Here is a 13,594-nt window from a genome sequence, read left to right on the forward strand (position 1 = left end):
ACCCCCAGACCTCCTGAGTGTTTCCAATCTCTGCGTTGCTACAAAATTTCACTTTGTTTTTGGATTTACCTTCGGCTCTAATCATAAGGTCCTGACTGATATTCTTAATTTGTCAAATGTTATACACTCGACATTACTACCTCTTTATACTTGGCAGGAATTTAAATTATTCTGGAGTTTGACCGTTTTGAGACCACTGTTAACCAGTTTTAGAGGAGTGTTTAGGGCCTCAGTTAACTTATTTAGCTAGTGAGGTACGCCGATTGTTATACAGTTACTCATTAAGTTAAAGCAATCGAATATATTTGAAATCGATCTTGAATCTAGCTCGGTCGAGAAAGAGATGTTACTTTTGTTTGAAGCGAAATGCAGACATTTCATGGAGCGGTGAGCTGGGCACTAGGACCTGGTACGCCCTGGGCTAGGGAGAGGGCGTGGTTACGAGTAAACAGGCTGAGACCCAAAGGATGAAGAAGCCCTCGGTAGCATCAGCCCGAATGCAGGAGGTTTCCATCCGCGGCAGGCAGCTCTCGCTGTGACAGGGGGAGTCCACCCAGTCGCAGGGGAAGAGGCGAAAACACAGCTGATTCCGGAGAGCGGGTTGATAAAGTGAGTAAGCTGGAAGCACCCTATTGTTGTTTGCATGTTACTGCGTCCCAATGCCCGAGGCTCTCCGCCCCGATCATTACTTGGCCTGTAGAAAGTGATGTGTTGATTTCAACCATCCAAGTGAATTACATTGACAACGTCGTCATAAGTCACGTGACATCAGGTTATAGACCAACCTGACCCCGGAGCTTGTGATTTCAAATAAGCCTGTTTGACCATAACCTTCTGTCTTGTCTCTTCTGACTTATTCCGACCTAGTCCAATACCTCCACATCACCGTCACTTTAGCCAGCATTGTGAGAAGCTCACATTTTCAGCACAGCTGTCTAGTTCATACCTTTACTGTGTTGTCTCTTATCTGACGGATTGCGAGCGAACACACGGATTGCTGACTATTACAGTGACCAAGTGCTGATGGTTTCTCCGCTTCAAGTGAGTACAAGTGCGGGTCACAGTCTGAAGAGGGCCACACCACTTTTTGCTTTTCACCTTCCAAAAAAGGATGTAGTGGGAAGACAATAGAGTAATTGTTCTGGAGAAGTCAGACCAGACTGGAAACGTAAAGCCTCCGTCCACCGCTACTGCCAGACTCGCTGAGTTGCTCTCGCGTTCTGTATGTTTCAGGATTCCAACGCTGCTCTAATTCGCCTTTAATAGAAAAATGAGTATTTCTCGATGTGATCATTGTGGCTTTTAAGTCAGTCGTTTTGATGTGAATCAGTTGTAAAACTGCACTGTTTCAAAAGCTGCCAGGTCGGTTGAGTTTAGCACTTGCTGTTCTAACTTCAGGATTGTCTTTCTTATTTAAGGAGGCAACTACATTTGGATTTTGGAAAGCAGTTCAGAGCAAACTTCCACCTGGATTGCATGGGTTGTCTTATGAGGAAAAGTTCGACACCCCTGATTTGTATCTCTTGCAGTTCGCAGAGTAAAGCGATTTGGGTTGAAGTGTACAAAAATGTTATAGAGCCGTACAAGTGTCACAGAGTCACCGCAGGGAAACAGATCCTTCGATTCAACTCGTCCATGCCGATCAAATTTTTCAAACTCTCCTCACTTGCCTGCATTTGGTCTATGTTCCCATAAACCTTTCCTATTCATGTACCTTTCTGGATTTCTTTTAACTTGCATCTACAACTTGCTCTGGCAGTTCATTCCAAAACTAAAACAAAAGCCTCTGTGTGAAAGTGTTGCCTCTCAGGTTCCTTTTAAATCTTTTTTGTCTCACCTTAAAGATATGCCCTCTTGTTTTGAATTTCCCCACCCTAGGGAAAAGACCTTTGGTACTCATCTTCTCTATGCCTGTAATGATTTTATAGACTTCTATAAGGTCACTCCTCAACCTCCTGCATTGCAGTGCAAAGTGTCCCAGTCTCTCCTTATGGCTCAAACCCTTCATTCATGGCAACATCCTTGTAAATCTTTTATGAACCCTGTCCAATTTAATAATATCCTTCCCATAGTAGTGCAACCAGAACTGTACACACTAATCCAAATCTGGCCTCACCAGTGTCCTGTACAACCTCAACATGACGTTTCAACTCCTTTCCTCTCTGGCCGGAGTCATGAGGGCAAGCATGCTAAATGCCTTCTTAGCCACCCCGTCCACCTGTGACACAACTTTCTAAGAACCATGTACCTGAACTCCTAGGTCTGTCTGTTTGACAACCCTACTCATGTGAAAACAATGTTTGTTCTTCTGAAATGATCTAAAATAACAGGGGAAGCTTTAAAAATGAGGAGTCATCCACATATTTCAAAGATGAAAAATTTATCTCACAGGGCTGTGAGTCTTTTGACCGCTTTGTGAAAAGGCAATGTTTGAACATTTTTACAGCAGAGATTCATGATAAAGGGTGAGAAGTTATTTAGGTAGGCAACAATGCGGATTTGGGACTAAAATCAGATCAGTCTTGATTTTGTTGAATGGCAGAGCACACTGAAGAGTCCTCCCACCTCACTGACCAAACCCCACCCCCACTTCCTACCCACTAGCCTCATCCCTGCTTTGTTGACCTGTCTGTCTTCCCTCCCACCTGCCAGCCACTTCCTCTCAACTGACCAACCCCCATCCCACCTCCCTACTTACAGTCACCTTTACTGGCTCCATCCCTGCCTTCTTGACTCGTCCGTCTTCTCTCCGACTCCTGTCTGTTCCTCTATCCACCTTACATCATCACCACCCCCATCTTTATTTATTTCAGACTCCCCTTCCCCTCCCCCATTTCTGAAGAAGGGTCTAGACCCGAAACGTCAACTTTCCTGCACCTCTGATGTTCTCTGACCTGCAGTGTTTATCCAGCTCCATACCTCGTAACTCACACAGAAGGGTTTGATTGGCTTACTACTGTTTGTAATTCCTATGTTTGTATTCCCAGAATCTGTGGCATTTTGTTTTTATATAAAATGCTTTCCAGGTGTTTGTGGCTTTGCAACTTGTCACTTATATTTCCCCAATTTGACCGGGGATCATTAGTGAAGAACATCAGGAAATTGAATGAATTGATATGAGATGTTAACTTATGAATCTGTTTTATTGACAACAGCATAACAGCAGCAAATGACAACCTCATCATTCAAACATGTTTGGGCATGTGTTGCAGAAATACTTGCCAGACAAGGAAGACTCATTTGATCAGTCCATATGCTCTATATCCCCAATTTCCTCTGGGATTGGGAAGCAGTGTGTTTTTGTTTAGCAGTTGCTGGGGATGACGTGGAGCAAATAATGTGCACAGTTTTCAGGCATGTCAAGGTGTCAGAACAATAGAGAACAGGTTTGAACTTGTGAAGTGGCAACGCTTGCGGCAGACTGGAGAGCATGGCCCTGGGATGATTGAAGTTCAGAATCCGCTTTCTAATTGCCAGTTGATACTGGTTCGCAAGTGACATTTGATAGATTTCTGATATGTAAGGGACTATTGTGTGTATTCATTGAATGGCTCATGGAGCTAAATGATGTTTTTCTGCTCCAATTATCCTATCTTCCTATTTTCTTACATTCCCAGAAGAAGCAGATACTAATCAGATACTAATAAGATGGGTCAGCAAGTTTGCAGACGACACAAAGGTCGGAGGTGTCGTTGACAGTGTAGAGGGCTGTTGTAGGCTGCAGCGGGACATTGACAGGATGCAGAGATGGGCTGAGAGGTGGCAGATGGAGTTCAACCTGGATAAATGTGAGGTGATGCATTTTGGAAGGTCGAATTTGAAAGCTGAGTACAGGATTAAGGATAGGATTCTTGGCAGCGTGGAGGAACAGAGGGATCTTGGTGTGCAGATACATAGATCCCTTAAAATGGCCACCCAAGTGGACAGGGTTGTTAAGAAAGCATATGGTGTTTTGGCTTTCATTAACAGGGGGATTGAGTTTAAGAGTCGTGAGATCTTGTTGCAGCTCTATAAAACTTTGGTTAGACCGCACTTGGAATACTGCATCCAGTTCTGGGCGCCCTATTATAGGAAAGATGTGGATGCTTTGGAGAGGGTTCAGAGGAGGTTTACCAGGATGCTGCCTGGACTGGAGGGCTTATCTTATGAAGAGAGGTTGACTGAGCTCGGTCTCTTTTCATTGGAGAAAAGGAGGAGGAGAGGGGACCTAATTGAGGTATACAAGATAATGAGAGGCATAGATAGAGTTGATAGCCAGAGACTATTTCCCAGGGCAGAAATGGCTAGCACGAGGGGTCATAGTTTTAAGCTGGTTGGTGGAAAGTATAGAGGGGATGTCAGAGGCAGGTTCTTTACGCAGAGAGTTGTGAGAGCATGGAATGCGTTGCCAGCAGCAGTTGTGGAAGCAAGGTCATTGGGGTCATTTAAGAGACTGCTGGACATGCATATGGTCACAGAAATTTGAGGGTGCATCCATGAGGATCAATGGTCGGCACAACATTGTGGGCTGAAGGGCCTGTTCTGTGCTGTACTGTTCTATGTTCTATGTTCTATGTTTTAATCAGCCAAAATGACAGATCCTACCCCTAGATATTTGATGGTTGAGTCTTCAGCTACTTTGACTCTATTCTCTGGACTCTTCCCTCAACACTTTTTTCTTAATAGAATCTCTACAGTGTGGAAACAGGCCCTTTGGCCCAACAAACCCACACTGACCCTTGGAGCATCCCACCCAGACCCATGAGAAGGTGCAACACCTGCCCATTTCCCTCCTTCCTCGCCAGTGTCCAAGGGCCCAAACATACCTTCCAGGTGAAGCAACACTTTACCTGCACTTCCCAGAATCCAGTCTATTGCATCCGCTGCTCACAATGTGGTCTCCTCTACATTGGGGAAATGAAGCAGGGTCTGCATGGCTGCTTTGCAGAACAGCTACATTCTGCTCGCAAAAAAAGACCCTGAACTACCCGTTGCTTGCCACTTTTACACACTACGCTGTTCCCTGACCAATATCTCTGTCTCTGGCGTGCTGCAGTGTTCCAGCGAAGCTTAATGCAATCTAGAAAAACAACACCTCATTTTGCACTTGGGGATCTTGCAGCCCTCCAGACTCAATATCGAGATCAATAATTTTAGGGCCTAAACTGTCCCAGCACCCTACCCCACACACCAGGCCTTGTTACCACATAGCCTGCCATTACACACCCCCTGTTGTTAGTCACTAATAGTCTCCATTATCAACTACTCACTCTCCCAGCCTGATTGTTATCAACTCTTTGTCTGTCCAATTGCTCTCCTCTTTCTTTAGGCTTTATCCTATCGTTTACTTCCTACCCCATTTCCCACCTTTTTTCTGCAAATAAATGGACAATTTCCCAGCCAACATCAGTTCTGAGGAAGGGTCCCTCGACCTGAAATGTTAACTCTTGTTTTTTTCCTTCACAGATGCTGCCAGACCTGCTGAGATTTATGGATGTGAGGTACTAGAAATTGAACCATATAATACACAAACCAATATTCTGGAGCATTGTGAAGTCTAACTTCTGACCTTTCTGCATCATGCTTTTTAAAATGCCTTGGATTGTTTTGAAGATTTTTACCCAGTGTATTACTTGGTTAGTTGCTGAACAGGGTTTTTTAAGTTGAATATTGTATCCGGCTTGAAACGGAGAGTGCTGGAAATACTCAGCAGGTCTGGCAACTTCTATGGGGAGAAAGACAGCTGTGTTTCAGGTCAATGATAATAAAATGTGAGGCTGGATGAACACAGCAGGGGCAGCAGCATCTCAGGAGCACAAAAGCTGTCGTTTCGGGCCTAGACCCTTCATCAGAGAGGGGGATGGGGTGAGGGTTCTGGAATAAATAGGGAGAGAGGCAGAGGCGGACCGAAGATGGAGAGAAAAGACAAGAGAGTTGCAATGGGAGAGAGATTCCCTGAGGTTGGTCCGGAGGGAGGAGGGTGTTTCAGCTTGATGACCTTTCATAAAGCATGGAATCTGTGGGTAAAGCCCATTTAATTCATGATGATTTGTTTTTGTATAAATTCCCTTGTTGATGCCTTTTCCATGGCTCAACAAAATTATTAAATAATTGAAGAGTATTTTGTAAAGGCAAGGTGAAGATGTTTTGCAAAGTTTGGTGGCAAGGATTTGTAGATATCTAATGACAAATAGAAAATGTAGGAAATATATAAAATAAGCATGAATATCTAAAAGGAGAAAGGTAACCTGCTAGCCGTGACTCTGTCATCAAAAGTGGGTTCAAACCCCAACCACTGATCGATCTTTCTTTTCTGATTATAGATGCTGATGTCTACTGTGTCTTTATAACAATACAAATGTACCTGATAGTGAACATATTAGCAATTGCTCATGGGGCATCTTCAAAGTAATTGTTTGCTCTAGGACCTGTCAGAAGCTCATATTAATTGCAGCCTTTAGTTAAATGACATCAAGGATTTTGTACGCACCACTGAATAAACAGGAGAAAGTGCAATTACAATCGTCATGCATACATTGCAAGGATGTAAAGAAGTTTTTTTTAAAAAAATAGAAGTGCTATGTAATGTTGTAGAGTTTATTTTTTCTGCTAAGTTGTTCATATCTTTCTTTTTGTTAGTTCTTCCCCTTTACATTGCAGAATTGCTGAACAGAGTAGAAGCAGAGCTGTTTCCGGTGCTAACCACAGAATTCATCATGTATTTGTGGTGTGGGTTCAAATTTGAAAATAAACAACCTGAATCTGTTTTAAAATGCTGAAGTACAAGGCCTTTTTCAAAGAAACTCACATTGCAGGGATTGATTTCTTCTAAGTTTTACATTGTCTTTGTTCAGCGCCGAAAGAATTTTCTAATATTTTTTATCAGCACATCTGGCAGAGCAAAAGCAGCCCAGTGACCCACAGGGCAGTTGTTACGCATATCCTGTGCTGGTTTGAAGTGCTTTTTTTTAAAAAGAAAGCAACTTCAGTCTTCCAGACAACAATTTCCTTAGCAATCTATTTCATTTCCAGTCTTTTTTAAATTATGATCTGTGCAGAGTTGCATTACCTGTCACTTTCTTCCTAATTTTCAATACAAAGAATTGTTAATTGTGGCCAATGCCTTGATATCACAATGGGGAAAGGCAAATCCCAAGAACTATCAGAGTTGGTAGGGATATTGAACCCCACACTATTGGTGTTTTTCTGCACCATACTCTAGTTACTTTAACTGAACCCCCTGAAAAATAATACCATTGTTAAATCAGCCAGATATGGTGAGATGTAAAACAGTCAGAGAAATACATGTGAAGGATAAAAGCTGACAAACCGCCTCTTGATGTTCAACAGCTGATTCCCATACAATCAACATCTGAGGGTTACCATTGACCAGAAATTGAGCTGGACTAGCCATATAAACAATGTGGCTGCAAGAGCATGTTGAAAGATAGGAATTTTGTGATGAGCAATTTTACCTGCTGAAGCCTCCAAGCTCATCCACCGTCAGGAGGTACAATGGAATACACTGCACTCGCCTGAATGAATGCAGCCCCATCAATACTCAAGAAAATTGAGACCAGCCTCAAACAAAGCAGCCCACTTGGTTGGCATCACATCCACTTCAGTCACAACAGTCACTCCCTCCATGACTAATACACAGTGGCAGCAGCAAGTACTATCTACAAGAACTTCTGCAGCAACCCGCTGCATTTGTTTCAACTACACGTTCCAAACCTATGAAGTCTGCCATTAAGAAAAACAAGGACAGAAAATGCATTGGAGTATCATCACCCAGAGCACGGGTAGATACAAACCCAATAACCAGGACCTGGGGCCCCAAAAGGCCTGTTGTGCTTGACACAGGGAGGAGGGTCTTGGGATGGAGGCAGGTTTGTCCAAACCATATAGCATCTTAACTTGCCCTACGTCATCATTCCATCTGACTCTGGGCTAACATCTTCAAAGCCCCTTCCTATGAGCACTGTGGGCCTACCTACCCATGCTCCGCGAAGAGGGCAGCTCACTGTAAATTTCTTGAGGACAAATATTTGCAATTGCCTCACCTTATGAATAAACAAAATAATTTAAAAATACCATACAGCTGAGAGGCCTGTTTCAGTGCAGTATATTTGGTATGGTTTTGTGTAAGAAAGATGCCGGAATTATTACGGGCCAATAATTGATCATTGGTAACCTTACAAAGTCTGAAAATTTGTTTTATCTTGAATTTTCAAGTTCATTTTAGTGTCAGTGGTGATCCTGGCAGTCTATAAAGTCACATTTCTAAAGTAATCAGTCTGTGTTTTAAGACAGTGCCTACAGTGGCAACACTACACCACACTTTTTGTTCTGTTTTGTAACCCATAACTAAATCAAATCAATGTTTAGAAATTTCTTTTCTGAAGAAGTGTCCTAACCCAACTTTCCTGCTCCTCTGACGCTGCCTGGCCTGTTGCATTCCTCCAGCTCCACACTGTGTTATCTCTGACTCCAGCATTTGCTGTTCTTACTATCTCTGAATATTTAGAAATGCTGGTTTTACCTGAGCCTGTTAATTGTTCTGGCCTGTAAAGCTTTTCCTTTGGAATGCACACAAGTAGAATTTATTGTTATCAAATAAATATCTAATGCACTTATATCAAATTCCTTTCTCCATGTTTTTAAGGAGAGTTAAGATAAATGGTTAAAATAAATGCCAGAAAAAAGAATATATGTGTATATTTATATGATAACATTATTCAATAATTTCTAGACTTTGATGAGGTTACTGTTTTGATTCAGAAGCCATTGCATAACACATAAGAAATGGGTAGGAAATTGTGTTAAAGCAGCTACTAGTCAGAGATTGATTGTCAGGAAATGCAGAAGCTAAACTCAAAGAATTTGCACTTGTGCTCTATTTATTCCCATAAAACTGTCCACTGCCAAATCTTTTGAGGGTTTCAGTCTGGAATCCATGGCAACTGGGCACAGGTCAGTGGCCCTGGCCTCCGTGCCTGTTTGCCGTCACAATCCATCCCTGCAGCACACTTTGCAGGATGGGGGCCCTGAACCGGCTTCCACTTCCATTTTCCAAAACATTACTGAAAATGCAGCCCTTGTGACTCTGTCTCGTATGCAACACCAATTATTGGGATAGTTTGCAATCATTTTTCTTTAGCTTTTCTTTATTTTTGCTGACAATGGTTGTTGCCAAAGGACAAGAAAGACGTTGAACTACATGAAGTGATTGGATGAGCTAAATGTTTCATCCAATTTTGTTTAAGATTGTATTAAAGCATTAGTTTGCTGCATTTTACTGAAGAATAGAATACTTTCTGCATTCCACAGCTAGACTAGGTAGTTTATAGGAGCAAGCAAGTTCATTGAGACGCTCTTGGAAAGCATAATTTCCATTAGTTTGGGGATTTTGTTCCCCTGCGGGACTGCCATACTCAAGCAGCAATTTGTGCCAACCTTGTTAAGCGTAAAAAATTCCATGATATTTGACTATAATCTTCTCTAACCTTTATATCATCGGTCTTCTTGGTGGAAAGTTCAGCCTAATATCATTGTTTCTGATTGTGGAAACTACCCAAGAGACCTCTTGGCCAAAACATTTTGCTTCTTTCTATAGCTGCCAACTCATACTACATGATGTTAAATGTTAATGACATTTCACTTGCTCCTGATATACTTACACCAGTGCTTCTAAAACCATTGTTTCTGTAAGCCCACTTTGAGATTTGAAAATTGTCGGGACACCTTGGTGAGAATGATAAGGTCAGGAAGACTGCTGTAATAATTAGTCAGAGCTCCATGTGACTATTGCTGTCTTAGTTAATTTATGTAACTCTGGTTTATATGACGGGCATCTGTAAATGGATTATATTGTGGTAAATATCTTAATGCAGTTTTGGAAGTTAATCTGCAGCCATTTTTTTCCACAGCTTTTCAAAGACTCAGGATTTGAAACTTGAATCCTTACCATCAAAAGATTAACTATAGATGTTTGTCTATCATTTCTGCACCTGAAAATGGGAGCACTGTAATGGTGAAACCCATGCTGGTTATGTTTATTTTGTCCATACGTGCATTCAGTAGTAGTTGCAGACTAATCAGGGGTGTAAGTAACTGGCTTTGGCAGGCGAAAATGTCTCAAACTTAAATTCAGCGCTCAAGATGAGCTGCAGCTGGCTGATGTCATGCTAAATCTTTGAGGATTAGCAAACTCAGGCATTTCACAGAATCCCCACAGTGCGGAAACAAGCCATTCAGCCTAACAAGTCCACAGTAAGCCTTCAAAGAGCATCCCATTGAGACCCATCCCCCTACCCTTTTACCTGTAACCTTGCTTTTCCCATGTATAAGCCACCTAATTTACACACCCTTGGACACTATGGGCAATTCAACATGGCCAATCCATCTAACCTACACACCTTTGGACTGCAGGAGGAAACTGGAACACCTGGCAACCCACACAGACACAGGGAGAACATGCAAACTCAGACAGACAGATGCCCGAGAGTGGAATTGAACACTGATGCCTGGTGGTGTGAGGCAGCAGTGCTAACCACCGAGCCACCATTCCAGCCTAAAAGACAATTAGCTGTAGAGGAAATGTTCCCACTTATGGGGAGACTAAAACCAGAGTCCAGAAATAGAAGATAGTATCTAATAAACCCAATGGTAATTGATCTCACAAGGAATCAAGGGCTACGGGGAGAGTGCAGGGAAGTGGAATTGAAATGCCCATCAGCCATGATTTAAATGGCAGTGTGGACTTGATGGGCTGAATGGCCTTACTTCCACTCCTATGTCTTATGGTCTTATGGAACTTGTTTACTCAGAGTTTAGGAAGTGAAACCTCCTATAGTTGTACATGCTGTGATGCCAACGACAACCAGCTTGAGGTAGTTTGCTGCCAGCATCCCCTTTCCTTGACTGGGTCTTAGAACCTACTTAGTTTACGATGTAGAAGAAAGCCACTGGTGAATCTAAACAACAAAATGTGAGGCTGGATGAACACAGCAGGCCAAGCAGCATCTCAGGAGCACAAAAGCTGACGTTTCGGGCCTAGACCCTTCATCAGAGAGGATGAAGGGTCTAGGCCCGAAACGTCAGCTTTTGTGCTCCTGGGATGCTGCTTGGCCTGCTGTGTTCATCCAGCCTCACATTTTGTTGTCTTGGATTCTCCAGCATCTGCAGTTCCCATTATCTCTGGTGAATCTAAACAACAGGAGACTCTTGAACTAAAAATTGGTCAATTGCATGAAAGCAACAAGGGGGCATAATTATAAGGTGAGAGGAGAAAGATTTAAAAGAAACCTGAGGGGCAACTTTTCACAGAGTGTAGCTGTATGTGAAATGAGCTGCCAGAGGACATGGCAGATGCAGGTACAGTTACCACATTGAAAAGACATTTGGACAGGTACATGAATAGGAAAGATTTGGAAGGATATGGGCCAAACACTAGCAAATGGGATTGGTTTAGTTTTGGAAACTTGGTTTGACCTGGACGAGTTGGACTGACAGACCGTTTTTGTGCTGTATGACTCAATAAGTTACATTAGTGAGATAGATATTTGACTGAATCACATGGTTTTTTTTTCCTTTTGACCAAATCCAAATTGCCTCAAGGCTTTTGGAGGTCAAGGCCTAACCAGTTTTATCGCCATATCTTACCAAATTCATCTCATGTAATTCCATACTACAGCTCTGTAGCATCCTCTGGATCCAATTTTTAGCCTATCTTACCATGCACCGTTTCCAGAACAACTTGCCACTGAGCAGATATCTAGGGAAACCCCCACTGGCATCCAGCGCACCCGTGCCATTTTTGCCAACCTGTGGTGCACCCGGGACAATCATTGGCAATCTGGAGCAGCCCTGCACTGTTCCTGATATTTGCCCATACATGGCAATTAGGGTGAACTCTGTGCCCGGATTTGTGGGAAGCCTCCTGAAGGTCTGACTGGACAAGGCAGTGCAAGCATGGGACATTCTCTTTCACCACAACCAGTGGTAGAGATCACAATACCAGATCATTGTCACCTTGGCCAGGGGGTTGCCAACCAGGTCCACGCAGTCTCAGCTGTCTGGACAAATGCCCAGTATTGCAGGAAAAAACTCAACGTCCTTCTCCACTCTGCCAGGATAAGTGCCACCATCTTCTCTCTGAGACCTCACACTCATTCAATCTCTACCAGTGTACCCACCTCCCATCCAAGGCTGATACTTCCACCATCACCTTCACTTGCTCTCACCCAAACCCAACCCTGACGGCAGTAACCCTGCCCCGTCCTCTACACTGACCCCTCGCTCACTCAGGAAACTTCTCCAACTCGGCCACAAGTAACAGCTATGCCACCTACATTCATCTCCCTTAATACCAGTGCCTCGCTCAGTTCAGGAGGTAAACAGCCTCAGTAGACTAGAAAGACTCGGGATGGGTGGTAGACTGCCCGATGTTTAGCTACGTGCCCATTACGAGGATTCTCTGTCTGCCCCGTGCAGGACCGCTATCGGAAATTGTCCATCACATAATGTGCCTGGACCCCCTAAATGAATGCTATCTTCCTCAACTTGAATGAGGCACATTAACCCCGCGACAAGCTTTCTGCCTTTGTGTATGTGTGAAGCAGCAAGTCACAAACAGCGACGATATGAACCTGGGTGTCGCTGCATGAGGGAGAAAAAGCATAGGTAGGGATGCTGTGAGTATCCAGGTAGATATTTTCTCATCCGCCTACTCAGATATGTTATTACATACCCCTGGAGCAGGTGGGGCGGGAAGGTAGGACACTTGGTTCAGAGGTAGGGGCACTACCACTGCACCACAAGAACCCTTGTGAGTATCTGGGGAGGGCTAAGAGTAAACGGTTCACTCTAACAGCAAGTGCACAGCCTGACAATGCAGCCTAGTGGCAGTCAATGAGCTAAGTGTGTTGTCCCTGATTGCACAGTGTCCTTATTACAGCATTACTGCCAGTACAGCACTAAAGTACATGGCATGTTGGCCAAAGATGTACCATAAGGGTTCTCAGAAGCTAGCTGTTGGAAACCAGTGGGCGTGAGTAGCCTGAGCTGACAGAACATACCCTGAGATATTGTTACCCAGTGTCCAGCATGGAGGCCATTGAGAGCAAGCAGTGTTCTGAATCTCCCTCATATCTGCTTTGATTTCCTTGCTGCGTTTTCCCCAATGTCAAGCCTGTTTGTCAACATTGGTAAAATGGGACACTGAATAGCAAGGCAATGTGGGCCATTAGTAATGTGTTTAATAATCAATAAACCCCATCAATTAGCAATTTCTGCTGTCTAATGAGAATCTTGCCACAACGTTTGTGAAAAACATAAAAGATAGCATGAGTAATTCCTGACATGAAGATTGGCACCACTGATCATGTGGCCCAATTCTGGTCTCACCGTAGTCCCATGTTGGACACATCCCTCTCTAAGATTCTGCCCCATGTTGCTAATATTATTGGAGTTCTGTAGCTATAATTCTTCATCCTATCAGATCTAGCCTTTTAGCCAGCCAAGACCATAAGACACCATCAGATTGGGTGAAGCCTGATGCAGTCTCCAAAAGTAACTCTTTCATAGCCATTACCTTGTCCACCACCGACAGATA

The 13,594-nt window shown here is 43.4% G+C and overlaps 1 protein-coding gene across 5 annotated transcripts in view; it reads left to right on the plus strand.

The window, feature by feature from the left end:
• Window positions 1–450: 450 nt before the first annotated feature.
• Window positions 451–13,594, plus strand: part of tmem71 (transmembrane protein 71) — a 49,237-nt gene continuing 36,093 nt past the window's right edge. For 2 of the 5 annotated variants that reach the window (XM_059646369.1, XM_059646370.1), the window contains exon 1: window positions 768–1,041. The gene's annotated coding sequence lies outside the window, so the exon portion shown is untranslated. Of the gene's footprint in view, window positions 610–767; window positions 1,042–5,445; window positions 5,481–13,594 lie in introns of those variants that run through there. The other 3 variants (XM_059646367.1, XM_059646368.1, XM_059646366.1) reach the window with 3 other exon arrangements.

This window comes from Stegostoma tigrinum, chromosome 5, assembly GCF_030684315.1.
Source record: "Stegostoma tigrinum isolate sSteTig4 chromosome 5, sSteTig4.hap1, whole genome shotgun sequence".
Classification (NCBI taxonomy): Eukaryota; Metazoa; Chordata; class Chondrichthyes; order Orectolobiformes; family Stegostomatidae; genus Stegostoma; species Stegostoma tigrinum.